This window comes from Carya illinoinensis, chromosome 15, assembly GCF_018687715.1.
Source record: "Carya illinoinensis cultivar Pawnee chromosome 15, C.illinoinensisPawnee_v1, whole genome shotgun sequence".
In the NCBI taxonomy this organism is placed as follows: Eukaryota; Viridiplantae; Streptophyta; class Magnoliopsida; order Fagales; family Juglandaceae; genus Carya; species Carya illinoinensis.
Genome location: NC_056766.1, coordinates 21374628 through 21391946, shown reverse-complemented (window position 1 = coordinate 21391946; position 17319 = coordinate 21374628). Strand labels below are relative to the sequence as shown.

The 17319-nt window shown below is 38.8% G+C and overlaps 1 pseudogene; it reads left to right on the top strand.

Annotated features, from left to right (window-relative positions):
* The first annotated feature begins 8767 nt into the window (after positions 1-8767).
* Positions 8768-16892, top strand: LOC122296748 (annotated as a pseudogene).
* The last annotated feature ends 427 nt before the right edge of the window (positions 16893-17319 follow it).

Sequence of the window (17319 nt, the reverse complement as noted above, 5' to 3'; positions counted from 1 at the left end):
CGCTACATACGCCGCGCTACAGTTACCTCTGAAACCTTAGTAAGACATAAAATTATAACTTTCTAAATAAACCCTTGGCCAAAAATAAAAGGCCTTCCCAAAAATAACCTTAGTCCATTAGAAATAAGACATACGTGAGCCAAGCATCCTCAAGCCCACTTCTTCTAAACTAATAATAAAATACCGTTAAACAAATTGAAAGTCTTAACAACAATAGGCCCAATCTTTAAGTCATGTCTTCCATAGCTTGTATCAAGTGGATCAAAACTGGTACTTTTTCCTTGAAGCCCATCTTGAGTGTTGGGCTCTTCCTACCTTCATCCCAAGTGGATTGCACCAATCCTTACATTTCTTCCTTGATCTTGTAATTGGCCCATCTGGAATTTGCAAGGGATCTTAAAGGATAGCTCCACCTTGGTTCCCATCAACACTTCTCCTAAGTGTCAGTTGGGGCCCCCCTCACCATTCTACGTAGTTACTTCAACAGATGATTCACCCTCACTCCTTAGGATCCTAATGCCACATAGTGCGGTCATTTTTAGATTCTGCTAGTTAGTCAGGTATATGCCCCAACTCACGCCTCAGTGTAAAAATGCCACCAAGTACGATCTATTTCAGATCTCCCCTAGTCACTCGTGTTGAAGCTATCCATTTGATCCTCGATGGCTATAGGAGGGAAAACCTCTCCCAAGTTTCCCAGTACCCCATTGCCACCCAAAGTAGTCAATTTTTGATCCCTCTTGGTTACTTAGGTTGAAGCTACGTGCTCATGCCTTAGCATTGAAACACCACTTGATGCGTTCAATTTCAGATCGCGCCTAGTCGGTTCGCACTCAACCCTCGACAGGTGCAGCTGTCCCTAGATTCTAGTCCCCCCCACCACCCACAGCACGGTTGATTTTAGATCCCCCCAAGTCTTATCGGTCGATACTCTCTACACACGCGGCTCAACATCCAAATTCTAGCAAGTACTATAGACTTCAAATGCCACTTGGTCACTTAGTTCGATACTCTATGCTCAAAATTTGATAGGCACAAGATGGAACACCTCTCCCAAGTGTTATAAACCCCCAAATGGATCTTTCTGCTCATCAAATTATCGAGCAACTATTGGAGTACTCAGAGGATGAGTTTTGTCCATATAAAAGTGCTTTAAGACTTTATAGTGAAATTCACTATATTCATTCAAGATCATTTTAACATTAACTTTACTACTCTTCTGGAGTTGTGCGCTTCTGCCCTGACGCCTTAGCGTCCAAATGCCACACAGTGTGGTCAATTTTAAATCATAGTCGAACCTCAATGGAATTACCTTTCCCCATGGTCTTAGGCCCCCATCACCAACTAGCATGGTTGATTTCTAAGTTAGCATGGTCTCCACTTAGGCCTCAGCGTCCAAACACCACCAGCTGTCGATTTTAGATTCCATTTGGTCACTTAGGTGGATGCTTTGTGATTTAACCTTGATGGATGCATGAGGGAACAACTCTCTCAAGTGTCCCAATCCCCTTACGCCACCCAACACGATTTATTCTTTCAACTCCACCCAGTAAGGTTAATTTCACATCTGGCTTGGTCACTCATGTCGATGCTTCGCGCAATCTCAATAAGCGCATGGGGCATACCTTTCCCAAATGTCCTAATCCCCCCTCTTTACCCAACGTGGTCAATTTCAGATCTCGCTTTACTAATTAGCCTGATGCTTCATGCTCTCACCTCAGTGTCCATACGCCACCAAGTGTGGTGGATTTCATTTCCCACCTAGTTACTCAGGTTGATGCTTTGTGCTCAAACCTCGACCGCTGCTGGGGGGAACCCCTCTTGCAAGTGTCCTAGTCCCCCTTACTACCCAGCACGGTCGATTAAATTCTTGCCTGGTCTCGCAGGGTGACGCTCTGCGCTCATGCCTTGGCATCCAAACACTACCCAATGCAGTTGATTATTGAATCTTCCTGGTCACTCAGGCCAATAATCCATGCTCGAACCATAGATACAGATATATGACATATCGAAGGATCAGGCCAAGCACCTGAAAACGTTTAAAACTCACATGAAATACATGGCCTCTAGGCTTTCCTCCTGAGTTATGGTTTGTCACCCTTTGATGAGCCATTATCAGCTTCAGGGAGCTGGGCCACCAATTCATGTCTAGCAGGAAAAAAAGATAGTCAGCCATTAACCTCTTTAATAAGGAGAGGACGACCACGAATGATTTGGACGAGAAGATCACCCTAGCAGCACTCCTGGGTTTCATTTAGCCCCTTGGGGAAATCGTACGAAATATCCTAACAACCTTGTGGGACTTTAGGGATCGAGCTAATGACTTCATTGATGCTAAGGATACCCTCCGGGCTCTAACCACCCTATGATACACAGGCGCGAAACTGGCCACAAGCAACCCCAAAAGGGGTACCAACACCAAAACCAACGAAAATGAGATAGAGGCAAGGAAACAGTTGGCGAGGAAATAAGCGACTTCTTCACCTCATTGAGGAAGGTGCACACAAGCATACACATGTAGATGCTAAAGGAAGGGCATCATGGAGGAAGGCTGCTCGTACTGTGCCTACTATCAGGAGGTGGGCCACCAGAGCGAAGCTAGAAGACTCCAGCTGAGGAGGAAAGTCATGGAGGAGATCTGCAAAGACGAATTGGAGGAAATCAGGGGCGGGGATAGATGTGTAGATAGTCGGGCGCCAGTCTACCTCAAAGTGAGTAGGTAGAGATAGGTACATCAATATTGTGGATTGACATGCATTTATCTCTTCTAACTGCCTACTTCTGCGATCTAGATAATACAACAAAAAGTCTATTTGCAGTCACCTATAAACTGAAATCCAATGAGATAAGTTCTTTATCCCCTAACATAACTGCAAGCAAAGCAGCTGCTAGTATGCTAAAAATGTTTGGATGAGAAGAAACCGTGTTTCTTGGGAAAGTATGTCGAGAGCCAAAAAAATTTTCACAGAGAGAGATGTAGCCATTTGAGCAAAAGGTACCGTTGATGATTTTTTGTTTTGTTTTCTTTTTTCTTCAAATGAGAACTTTGGAACACAGACATTTGAATTTCAAATTGTTTCAGAAGCTGAGATAGCTTAATATCGTCTTACTATCTATTTACTAGTTGGTATATAACATGTATTCTTGCTATGGTCTTGATGCACAAATTGAACAGTGTAGAGTGAGGAGCGGTGCCATATTGGGGATTCCTTGATTCATTTACTGCGACATCATTCATTATAAAACCATGCTTCAGTGAACCATTAACTGATTCACCATCATCCCAATTATGTGCATTGGATTCCCATGACGATGTAAATGTATTGCCAGTTTGATTGTTATTTAAAGGCATTAAAAAAATAGAACGTCATTTAGTGTTGCACCCCTCACAGTCAACATAAGGTTTTGTGTAGATGCCGCCATTTTGACCACCCTTTTTGGTATTACCAACTAGTCTTGCTAGAGGTGTGTTTTGGTTGTCTATGTCATTATTGCCTTCATCTAAATTTTCCTCTGAGATTGCATAGCATGATCAATTTTGTCTCTTATAAACTCTTTATATCCTAAAGCTTTCATCTCATGGCGGGCAGATCTAAAGAAAAAATCAAAGAAGTAGCATCTAAATTAAGTAAATAATAGTGAGTGAAAGAACCCAATAGAGGCAAATGTTGATTTCTGAAGAATGGTGTTGGAAATCCAAAATCTCTCCTATACGCCTTGAATTTGGTGAATATGGTCTCTCTCTTCTTGGTTTGGCACCAACCCAAGAGACAACTTTAATTTTTGAAAGCTACAAAGAACCAACTATGAGAGAGAGAAGCCGTGCAGAGGAAGGGCGAATCAGAAAGGCTGAAGTTTTTTGTTTCATTGTTTCTTTAATTTATCCATGATGGGAACCAAGGTGGAGCTATCCTTAAAGATCGAGCTGGAGAGGCAATTAAAGAGGAAAGGGACATCAAGGTACACTTCAGTTTCTAGCACTCCTTGAAAATCAAAGTGGGAGAAAGATGATCGAGCTGTAACAAAGGCAAAGACAGAACCACCTAAAGGAAACGATGAAGGAACTAGCAACAAACTCAAGTTGGCATCCCAACGTTCTAGAAATAGAGATATTAAATGCTTTAAGTGTTTGGGTTCAGGGCACATCGCTTCTCAATGTCCAAACAAACGTGTGATAATTATGCGTTACAATGGGGAGGTGATGACTGCAAGTGAGGATGATCGTGATGAGATACTTGAGTTAGAGGATGCTAGTGATGATGATGGAGTAGAATACCCCGTAACAGGTGAGTCCCTTGTTGCCAGGCGTGCTCTCTACACACAAATTAAGATGGATGAAGCAGAGCACAAAGGGAGAACATTTTCCATACTAGATGCCACATCAATGGCTGTATGTAGTATGATGATTGATGGGGGGAGTTGTACTAATGTTGCTAGCATTACATTAGTTGAAAAATTGAATTTACCTACCTTGAAACACTCTCGATCATACAAACTGCAGTGGTTGAATGATTGTGGGGAGGTTAGAGTGGATAGACAAGTGTTAGTTACTTTTTCCATTGGGAAGTATCAAGATGAAGTGCTTTGTGATGTTGTGCCTATGCATGCTGGCCATATATTGTTTGGGAGACCATGGCAGTATGATAGGAGAGTGATACATGATGGATTCAAAAACATGTATTGCTTTGTAAAGGAGGGCAAAACAACTAAACTTGCTCCTTTAACTCCAAGACAGGTCTATGAGGACAACCTGAAACTGAAAAGTGAGGTTGCTCAAACAAGAAAGAGTAAAAATAAGAGTGATAAAAAAAGAAAGAGTGAAAAAGAGATTGAGCAAAAAAGAAAGAGTGAAAAAGAAAAAAAAGTCTGCTGAGAGAAAAGGAAAGACAAAAGTGAGTTTCTATGCAAGAGGGGGTGAGGTTAAGAGTGTTTTCTTAGCAGATCGCCCTATGATTTTTCTTGTCTGTAAAGAGTCTTATCTTAATCTTGATGAAACTAACCAACCTCTTCCTAGTTTGGCTGTTTCTTTGTTGCAGGAGTTTGATTCCCAAAGGAAATGCCTAATGAGTTGCCACCCATTAGAGGCATTGAGCACCAGATTGATTTCGTGCCCGGGGCTGCTATTCCAAACCGACCAACTTATAGAAGTAATCCAGATGAGACAAAGGAGTTTCAGAGGCAAGTTGAGGATTTGATGAGCAAGGGGTTGAGGGAGAGCATGAGCCCATGTGCAGTACCAGTGCTTCTAGTGCCTAAGAAGGATGGGATGTGGCGGATGTGCATTGGTTGCAGGGCGGTTAATAATATCACGGTAAAGTATCCTAGATTAGATGATATGCTCGATGAATTGCATGGCTCATGTATTTTTAGTAAAATTGATCTTAAAAGTAGGTACCATCAAATTAGAATGAAAGAGGGTGATGAATGGAAAACTGCTTTTAAAACTAAGTATGGGCTTTATGAATGGTTTGTTATGCCATTTGGACTTACAAATGCGCCCAGCACTTTCATGAGATTAATGAATCATGTCCTACGTGCGTTCATAGGCAAGTTTATGGTTGTGTACTTTGATGATATCCTAGTGTACAGCAAGGACTTAAATGAGCATATTGGAAAGGCCTTGTATTTTTGGCCAAGGGTTTATTTGAAAAGTTATAATTTTATGTCTTACTATTTCAGAAGTAACTGTAGCGCGGAGTATGGCACTGTTCACGCTACAGTACCCGACGCATTGTTTACTTAGGGTTTTTGGAGATTGTCTATTTAAACCACTTGTAACCTCATTTGAGAGGCAGTCTATATGGAATTACCATTGAGAGTTTTGTTATCCCCTCTTGTTCTTCCTGAACTTCTGAACTTATTAAGGGTAAATAAAACCTTTGTGGCGTTCTTCCTTTGTAATCTACGTTCTTGAGACGGGTTCTTCAATGGGTCTAGATTTTGATATAATCTAGGTTCTTTGAACGAGTTCTCATCGGGTCTAGATTCTCCATCCATATACCTGAGTTTGGCTTTCTTGGGGTTGTTTTTCCAGTATTGTTGTTGGGTCTCAAAGCAAGTTTATTGGGGTTCACATCAATCCATGTTAGCAATTTCATGCTATTAAGAGGGCTTCCTTGTAGCACTATTGTTTTAATTGTAAAAAAAGAGAAAATGTTCATGCGAATGTAAACTTGAAAGAAGGACAAAAAACAAGCTGAAAAAACTCTTCGAATATTATTTTTTGTGAGTAATATTTATATTGGGCACTTAAAACATGAATGGAAAGAATCTAGGCCAGCTTAGAAGACTGACGTTTCTTCAATCCACTTATGATTTTGCACATAATTTTGATTTTAAAAGTAATAAATGCCAATTTAATTAAATTTGTAACATTCTATTATATAAGAATGATTGGGATTTTAACAAAACTTGCAAATTCAATAGAAACATATAGTAACTTATAATTTAATAAATAAACTAGTTGCTTATCCTCCCATATATTACAGTAACTATTTTCTCTACAAGAAATTAAAATGAAAGAATAAATGAATAAATTTATCACGTCTTCAATATATAAATTAAACCTCTTACCAAACCAGTCACTGCATATTCACATGAACATAACTGTGTAGGCTGCCTGGCAACCAAAAACAATATCTCATGGGGGAAAGCTTTTGTTGCCCCCAAAAACATAGTCTCGAGCGCTTAATGTGATTGGCAGGAAACTTTGGAGTGCTTAACGCGAGGCCTTCTCTAGATGCTATAAGGTCTTACATTCACAATCGTTGGGGTTTATCATGCTTACCAATTGTTTCAGTAATGAGGCATTGATCACGGCTAAAGAATAACGCGGTAATTGTATAGCACAGCTTTGGAGTGTCAATTCCCCTTAAAGACAAATTAAAAGAATAGTAAGAGGAACAAAGAAACTAAAGAAAAATAAGTGGAGAACAAAGATTAATTTTAAATGTAAATTAAAATGAAGCAAAGTGATTAACGGAAAAAGCACTCAAATTTGAAGAACAGTTGAGCATCGGGAATCCCTTGCACAAATCCGGTATTTTAATTATTCTTAATTCATTGAATAACTCAATTAGGAACTCAATTTACGAAATTCCCAATTAGAAGGTATAGATTTATAAACCAAAATTAAATGAAATTAACCCTTTGAAAAAAATCATTCACCACTTTTAAAATACGTAAATTTACTATCCCTATTGAAAAAAATCCAATGATGACAATATACTTAGGGAACGATATTGCAGCAAAAAACAAAATCAATATAGATAAATAATTGGTCCAAACATAATCAAAGAATTAATTCATTCAATAGAAAAAGCATGACTGAATCCATAAACAGAAAAAATTCTATGATTACTCGGAGAAGAAAACATTAACGATGAATTGAGAATGATAAAACAAAAGAGTTTTTGCAGTGGAAAATCAAATACATGAATTAAAAATAAATTAGAAATACCAACTAATGTGCAAGTTCATCCGTAACCCTACTTAAGAATTTAGTTACCCATAAATATACTGGACAACAAGAATCTCCAGGAAAAACTGAAGCAAACGGTGGCCATGGAAGTGATTTTCTCCTCTCTTCAGATCTGGCTCTTATGCCTCCTCCCCTTCCTCTATTTCGTGCTAATGACATTAGGGTAAGAAAGAAACCCTAATGTCCTCTTAATTTCTACATAAAAAAAAGGCCTAAATTTTAGGACTTATCTTGGTAGCCACATACGTACGCCCTTTAGGAGTTCTAATTTGTAAATCCTTATTAGAGACAAACTTATAGCCCTTTAAGATATCTTTCTAATGTATCAAGAATCGCATCAATCCAATATGTGAGTAAAAAGTACAGTCAAAGATTAAAGTATGTCCAGATTGTCTCCTAGCGAATTTCGGACTTGGACTTTTTGTGGTTTTATTTTGTGATTTTTTTTTTCGTTTTCTTTCCTTCCAAATTGCTCTCAAACCCCATGAATGTCCTCCTTTGAATTTGACTAGGCTTGACTTGCTTTTTATAAACTCTGAAATTAAATATAAAAAAAACTGCTTAGGAGTGTCCCAACGTAAATAGATATTCAATTTAAGAATACACATTAATTCCTATGATTTTTATTCACATTTTAGCATTTTAGTCTAATAATAGGGTATTTAGAGTGCACTTTCGCACGCTCATCAGACATCCCAGAAACGTGTTTGTACGCGTGTCAAATGAATCAGATTTTCAGAAATCTCTTTCATATGTAGTCTGTGAGGTGAATGGTGTGCAATACCATGTGTTTCACTAGAACCTGATTTCAATCAAGATGAAAAAACCTTCTTTGGTCCTTGTTTGGATTGTGTTGTTAGGGCTCCCGGCCAACTTTTGCCAAGAATCATTTTTAAAAATCTCCAATACACCGATAGGCCGTTATATTCACAGAGACAACCCTATATAGTTTGTGCAACTCATACAGATGGTGCACATCTGTGTTTTGGAGATTGATGCAGAGAAGGAGCCAATTCTTTATTTTTGGATCAGGTTGCCAGGGAGTGGTCATAAATAGGAAGTGATCTATAATACCTTACTAGCTTTCTGTTCTCGGTGTAAGATCCAATGTGTGTACCCGCAAAATGGTGAAAAAATTTGGGAGAGAGTAAGAAGAGATTAGAGACTGAAACAGTGAAGGAAGTTAAAGGTACTCCCCTACTGGATGATGTTGGAAAAGGCAAAGGTACATTGGTTATTTCAGACTCTGATCTTTGCAACACTAGTAAAAACTTGCCTCCCCAGGTTATGGATTTGGTGGAACCAATCCATATTCAGGAGGAGGATACGTCTCACAGTAGAATGCAAGTTTCCTATAATATCCCAAAGGAGGAAACCAACGTTGATGTTAAGTTGGGAGAAGAGAATTTGCCTAAAGAGGGTGAACAGCAGATTGAAAGGGCTGAAAATATTCAAGAGGTTGTAGGAGAGGGACTTCTGGCAGCCAGTGGTGATGATGATGCTAATGCACCTGCTGTGCGACCTTTACGTTGGATGACTCTGTTTTTGAACGTGATCCGGAACTCGATGTTGAGATCTTTACTATAAATAAAGATTATGCCACTGAAAATGAGGACCTTGAATTTAAACAATTGGTTTTAAGCAGTGAGCAATTTATTTTACTTCGAATTGGCGATGGTCTCAATAATTTCCCTTGCTGTTTTGTTTTTGCCAAATGCACTATGATTGATAGAAGAGCCTTATGGGAGGATTCTAATATCAGAAGGGAGGATTCTAAACGCCGGGGTGAGAGACCTCATCCGATAGCAGCAATTGAAGATTTAAATTCTTGGTTTCACCAGTGTGGTATTATTGAAATGAAGTATGTGGGAAGGAGGTTCTCTTGGTGTAATGGGTAGAGTGGTTTATTGAGGAGTTGGGTGAAACAGGATAGATCTTTCTTGAATGCTAGTTGCCTAACCAAAGTGCCGAATGCAACCAACAATTACTTATTGAGATCAACATCAGATCATTGTCCGATGCTTATGGAGATTCAATCTGATCTTTCCCTTATGGTCCTTCTCCTTTTTGTTTACAGAAACTGTGGATTGGGCATGCAGGTTTTCATTCTTTTGTGGCTACTTTTTGGCAGTAGGACATAGGTGGTACTAGTCTTTTGAAGCTGGCCCTTAAACTTAAAAAACTGAGGGGGGCAATATAAGATTGGAATGCATATGCCTTTGGTAGAACTGATTCTCATATTCGGGTTCTTGAAGAGCAGGTTGGTGTTTTGGAGTCAGCCTTGCTAAATGAATGGGACCTTGGGATTGAGCATGAGATGTTGTAGAAACAGATGGAGTTGGCTAAATGGAGCATCGTGAAGAAATTAGATTGCCTGAAATGTCGGAAGTTAAGTGGTGACTTGAAGGAGACCAAAATTCTAAATTTTTCCGTGCCTTTTTATCATATAAAAGGAAAAAAAGAGTTTTGAATTTGAGACTTCAAGATGCTACCTATTTGAGATACCCAGAGGAAATTCATGTAGTTGTTAATTATTTTCTAGAATTTTTGCAAGAAGAGTCCTCTAATAGGCTACCAGATTTAACTAATCTCATTTCGTTGATTGCCGATAGTAACACTATTTGTGCTATTTCTTCTATTGAAGAAGTTCACCAAGCTTTGGTTTCTATCCCTTTTAATCGTGCGCGGGGCCGGATGGATTTGGATCAGGATTTTTTAAGAGATGTTGGGATATTATTCAACCTGATGTTATGGCGGCAATCCCAGAATTTTTCTGAGGAGGTATATTTTCAAAATTTTATACATCTTCTTATGTGGATTTAATCCCAAAGATTCATATTCCTACAGGGTTTGATAAATTTAGACCCATAAGCCTTTGTACGGTGTTTTATAAAATCTACTCGAAGGTGATAGTGAATCGTTTGACTCCTCCTCTCTCTAAAATGATATATCTCTGGAACAAGGCACATTCTCATCCCTAGCAGAAGTATTTTGAGAACATCAGTCTTAATTAGGAAATGATTCATTCTATTCACAAGAAGGTTCATGGGGGGAATGTGGTGCTTAAATTGGATATGGTGAAGGCATATGACCATGTTAGTTGGGCCTTCCTCTTCATTGAAGAGCTCGATTTCGTCCTAGTCGACTAACAGGGCCTGTCTCACTTGGAGTTCGTCAACGCCTCCATCGCTGACTCGGAAAAAGAAGAACAAGGAGATGAAATCGACGAAGACAAAGAAGATTGCAAGGGAAATGGGATTGGCTCGTTGGATTCTGATACCTGCATGCCCATTTGTTTAAAGAATAATCAAATGGAAAACCGTGATGTAGATCATCATAATCCTCATCATCATGATGTGGATGCGGGTGTGAAATACAAGGCTGGGTATTGCGGTTTTAGTCATGGGTAAATGATGGCGGGCGTAGTGAGGAACAACTTGACGATGAGGGCGACAACGATGATGATGGAAATGATTGGTATTACTTGGATGATGAGCTCGTGCTGTGGAATGTGAGCATAGGGAGGCAGAGGATGAGGAAGTTGGGGAAGAGGGTGTTTCCGAAGATGCACAACTCCAAGAGGTCTCCTTATCTGGTTGTGAGGCCTGCTTGTGTGCGTGGAAAGCATGGTCTTGGTGTGACGTGGCTTAGTTTATCTGGTTTCTATGTAATTCACTTGTTATCTTTCCTTGTCGATGGAGATCATTAACTTTTAATGGAAAAGATCTCAAACGAGATCTACGAAGACCCAGAGTATACTTATTTCATCCATGTTGGTAGTCGATGAACGTGATTTGTCTTTGAGAAAGTTTGAGGAGTTGCACAGAGAGCTGCATGAATTTTCAAAAGGTGAAGGTTGAATTATATTTCAATATTTTCTCATTCCCGTTTCATTTATGGTTCTGCCTGTCATTGCGCTAGTGGATGGTTCTGCCTTGCATGTTCAATATTATTTTGATATACAAAATTCCCTCTGTTGCATGCTATTTGTTTCGTGCGTTCCACTTGAAGCACGATTTCATTTCTTCTCAAAAGCAAAAGCACGATTTCATCTTCTTTATAAGCAAATTCACAATTTCAGAAACCAACAACGCCACACCAGCTACTAGAAACATGATTTCCTCATAAACATTACCAGCAGCCTAAATCCCAAAGTTCCACGCCGTTGTCTCAGATCTCATCCTCTGTGGTGAGCATTCTCAGATCTCATCTTCTTACCAGTTTGGCAAACCAGTTCGACGAACCATCTTCTGGTAAGCATTCTCATATCTCTCGTCTTCAGGTTTGCATTATTAAATGGGGAAGAACCTAGGAATTTTTCAGATCTCATATATATGAATGTTCGGGCATTGTTGGTTTGTGAGGTTAGCATTATCTGAATATAGTAATTCTAGTTTGAATTATGAGAACACAATGAAAAAAAATTGCCTCACAGAACTTGGGAATTTATATGACATCTTGCTTTGAAGCCAAAAATAGTTTGAAAAGGAACGTTTTTCTCTTCGTCAGTTTGGAGGAATTTACCACAAATTGCTAAGTTGTCTTATCTAGAAAATCCACTTAATTTTCTGTCTGTCACTTTCAGATGACACTTCCCATCAAATGAGATGAAGAGAAAAAATTAATGGTGCAGTTTCAATTGCAGTCAGATTTTCATACTTGCTGCTGTGAAGAAACTTCCTTCAAACAGATGGCATAATCGGGCATCATGATTCTGTGATTTGTGCCTCCTATATTGGGCATCATGATTCTGTGATTTGTGCCTCCTATATTGTTAAGACAATAATCACACACACACAGAGGATTTCCTTCTTATGATTAGTAAAACAGTTACCTAATAACTGAACATAGGAGGTGGATATTACATGTTAACTTGCAAACTAGAATGTCTATGGCATGATTTATTTATTTATGTCTTTTGGATAATTGTCTATGGAATAATTTATAGAAGCAAAAATCTTAGGAGTTCCACTAGGTTTTTGGATCTTCTAGGTTTCAGACCTCAGAAAAATGATTGAGGGAAAGTAACAGTCGAAATAATGGAACTTAAGTTTGATTGAGCTTGAAAGATCTGCTCATAATTTTTATGATCACTTGCCTAATTATTATGATAAGGTTGACAGCCTTTCATAGAAGAGAAATGCTGCTGTGCCGCCCCATGTGTAACGCTGCCTTTTTTTTTTCCCTTTTACTTAGTGATTTTAAGTGTATTGGTGTATTTTTTTTAACTTAGCAATGGTTGATGCGTTGGCTTCAAAAATCCTGGCATGGGAAGGAAAGAGGCATTGAGTTCACATATGATGGTGTAAGTACTATCTTTAAGGTGATGAGTGTTTAATTAGTTAGTCTCACTTCACAGCTTATTGAAATGGTTGGCTGTAATATGCTGTTGTCTAGATCCTTCTGCTTAATGTATCACTTTTTGGTGGTTCAGGATGAGAACCGATCGATACAAAGCTGGAAGAGGTGCGCATCTTAATCTCAAGCGTGCTGAGAAAGCTTGCTTTTAACATAAACTTCCAGGTATACTCTGATCATATAGCTTGGCAGCCTTAATTATATATGGGGCTCTTAAAAAAGAAAACACAACACGAGACCAAACTGAATCTTGAATTCGCATTTATGCGAGTTCATTAATTGGAATTATTTTATTAGTATCTATAGGATTAACTAATTTGGCTGGTTTTCATTGAAGTTATGATTCTTTAGTTTTGAGTTTGCTCAAGAAGAAGCCAAATATATTATATATTAATATACATACATATATATATATATATCATAATAGTTATAATCTTTCTACTTTATTATTTCTGTTGATTGCTTCCTTTTTGTGCCCACCTATTGCTGCTATTTCTTTACTTACTAGTTGCCATTCCCCCGCATACTTTTTGCTGGTAACTCAAAACTTCCGTCGACATGGTTTGCATACAACAATAGTTGATGCTTTGGCTTCAAAATGAAGGAAATAGACATTTAGTTGACATATGAAGGTCTAAGGCATCAACAAACCTCGATGGACATGCTGATCATGCTGGACAGGCTGATCATACACGTGAAAATGAAGCTGAATTTGCACAAGACCCTTTGTCACTTCCTAGTGGCCCAATTACAAGACATAGAGCCAAACATTTCAAGAAAGCATTAAATAGGCTAATCCAAGATAATTGGGCTGATTCCAAAAAGATCAAGATGGGCTCAAATAATAATCAAGGCTTAGTCCATCTCATCAAAGCAATTGAAGAAATTAATTAGCATGCAAATTCGTAACCTGGATTGTCTGACCATTAAAGAGCATGAGTTTGTTGAGTTTCAAGGATATTAAATAGGAGAATGGACTAGGTCTTGGTTGGGCATGTTAAATACATTAAATGTAGTCATTTAGCTATTTTTAGGTGCTTTTATAAGTCCAGGAGCCTTAAAAAAACGTGGGGACTTGTTTAGGTTAATGTTTGTGTTGTTTTTAAAGCTGTAATTTTGACTTTTGCCTATTCTTGGACAGTTGTTCCAAGTACATGGAGGGATATTTCGAATTTGAAGGAAACTTTTGATGATTCAGAAAATTACTTTCACTGAGAGGTCTTGTGTTCCACTTGGTTCTTAAAAAGAACTCTTTGAACTTATCACCTTGAATCCTTGAGAGATTCTGATGGGAATCAAGGTGGAGCTATCCTTAAAGATCCCTTGCAAATTCCAGATGGGCCAATTACAAAATCAAGAGCCAAGAAGATCAAGGAAGCAATGCAAGGATTGGTGCAATCCACTTGGGATGAAGCCAGGAAGAGCCCAACACTCAAGATGGGCTTCAAGAAAAAAGATCCAGTTTTGATCCACTTGATACAAGCTATGGAAGACATGACTTAGAGATTGGGCCTATTGTTGTTAAGCCTTTCAATTTGTTTAACGGTATTTTATTTTTAGTTTAGAAGAAGTGGGCTTGAGGATGCTTGGCCCACGTATGTCTTATTTCTAATGGACTAGGGTTATTTTTGGGAAGGCCTTGTATTTTTGGCCAAGGGTTTATTTGGAAAGTTATAATTTTATGTCTTACTAGGGTTTCAGAAGTAACTGTAGCGCGGCTTATGGCACTGTTCACGCTACAGTACCCAACGCATTGTTTACTTAGGGTTTTTGGGGATTGTCTATTTAAACCACTTGTAACCTCATTTGAGAGGCAGACTATATGGAATTGTGATTGAGAGTTGAGTGATCTCCTCTTGTTCTTCTTGAACTTCTGAACTTATCAAGGGTAAATCAAAACCTTTGTGGCGTTCTTCCTTTGTAATCTAGATTCTTGAGACGGGTTCTTCAATGGGTCTAGATTTTGATATAATCTAGGTTTTTTGAACGAGTTCTCAAACTCCAAGACATTGAAGTGCTTATGCATGCTGGCCATATATTGTGCCTACGCATATTGTTGGGGAGACCATGGCAATATGATAGGAGAGTGATACATGATGGATTCAAAAACATGTACAGCTTTATAAAGGAGGGCAAAACAACTAAGCTTGCTCCTTTAACTCCAAGACAGGTCTATGAGGACCAACTAAAACTGAAAAGTGAGGTTGCTCAAAAAAGAAAGAGTGAAAATGAGAGTGATAAAAAAAGAAAGAGTGAAAAAGAGATTGAGCAAAAAAGAAAGAGTGAAAAAGAAAAAGAGTCTGCTGAGAGAAAAGGAAAGACAAAAGTGAGTTTTTCTATGTAAGAGGGAGTGAGGTTAAGAGAGCTTTCTTAGCAGATCACCCTATGATTTTTTCTTGTATATAAAAAGTCTTATCTTAATCTTGATGAAACTAACCAACCTCTTCCTAATTTAGCTGTTTCTTTGTTGCAGGAGTTTGAGGATGTATTTCCAAAGGAAATGCCTAATGAGTTGCCACCCATTAGAGGCATTGAGCACTAGATTGATTTCGTGCCCGGGGTTGCTATTCCAAACTGACCAGCTTATAGAAGTAATCCAGATGAGACAAAGGAGCTTCAGAGGCAAGTTGAGGATTTGATGAGCAAGGGGTACGTGAGGGAGAGCATGAGCCCATGTGCAGTACCAGTGCTTCTAGTGCCTAAGAAGGATGGGACGTGGCGAATGTGCATTAATTGCAGGGCAGTTAATAATATCACGGTACAGTATCGCCATCCCATTCCTAGATTAGATGATATGCTCGATGAATTGCATGGCTCATGTATTTTTAGTAAAATTGATCTTAAAAGTGGGTACCATCAAATTAGAATGAAAGAGGGTGATGAATGGAAAACTGCTTTTAAGACTAAATATGGGCTTTATGAATGGCTAGTTATGCCATTTGGACTTACAAATGTGCCGAGTACTTTCATGAGATTAATGAATCATGTCCTACGCGCGTTCATAGGCAAGTTTGTGGTTGTATACTTTGATGATATCCTAGTGTACAGCAAGGACTTAAATGAGCATATTGAGCATTTGAGATATGTGTTTAATGTGTTGAGGTGTGAAAAGTTGTATGCTAATTTCAAGAAATGTACCTTTTGTATGGAGGAAGTTGTTTTTCTTGGTTATGTTGTTAGTACAAAGGGTATTAAAGTGGATGAAGAGAAAGTCAAGGCCATTAAGGAGTGGCCAACACCAAAGAGCGTCACTGAGGTAAGAAGCTTTCATGGTTTAGCTAGCTTTTATCGGCGTTTTGTTAAAGATTTTAGCACCATTGCTGCACCACTCACTGAAGTCATTAAAAAGAATGTTGGTTTCATTGGGGGGCTAGTCAAGAGAACGCATTTGCCACTATTAAAGAAAGGTTGTGTTCTGCACCTGTGTTAGCATTACCAGATTTTAACAAAACTTTTGAGATTGAATGTGATGCCTCAGGAATAGGGATTGGAGCCGTTTTGATGTAGGATAGGCGGCCGATTGCCTTCTTCAGTGAGAAGCTAAGTGGGGCATCCCTGAAGTACCCAACTTCAGTGAGAAGCTAACTTTATGCTCTTGTTCGTGCATTGGAGACTTGGCAGCACTACTTGTGGCCTAGGGAATTTGTGATCCACACCGATCATGAATCGTTGAAGCATCTCAAGGGTCAAGGAAAGTTGAATAAGAGGCATGCTAGATGGATGGAATACATTGAGACCTTTCCATATGTTATCCGTTACAAGCAAGGTAAGGAGAATATTGTTGCTGATGCTTTATCACGGAGGTATGTACTTCTTACTTCTATGAGTGCTAAAATGCTTGGGTTTGAATATGTGAAAGATATGTATGCCGATGATGTTGACTTTTCTAATGTGTACATGGCTTGTGATAAGACAGCATTTGGTAAGTTTTATAAGCATGATGGTTACTTGTTTAAAGAAGATAAACTGTGTACCTAGTTGTTCTATGCGTGAGTTATTAGTGCGTGAGGCACATGGCGGAGGATTAATGGGACACTTTGGTGTCAAGAAAACCTTAGAAATATTGCATGAACATTTCTTTTGGCCTAAGATGAAAAGAGACATTAATCGCATTTGTAGCAGGTGCATCACATGTAGAAAGACCAAATCTAAGGTTTTGCCACATGGGTTATATACACCCTTACCCGTTCATAGTGAGCCATGGGTAGACATATCTATGGACTTTGTTTTGGGGCTGCCTATGACAAAAAGGGGTAGAGATTCTATTTTTGTGGTTGTGGATAGATTTAGCAAGACGGCACATTTCATTCCATGCCATAAAACAGATGATGCCACAAGAATAGCTGACTTATTTTTCAAAGAGATAGTGTGACTCCATGGTGTGCCCAAGAGCATTGCTTCTGATAGGGATGTTAAATTTCTTAGCTACTTTTGGAAGGTATTGTGGGGAAAATTTGGTACTAAACTCTTATTTTCCACTA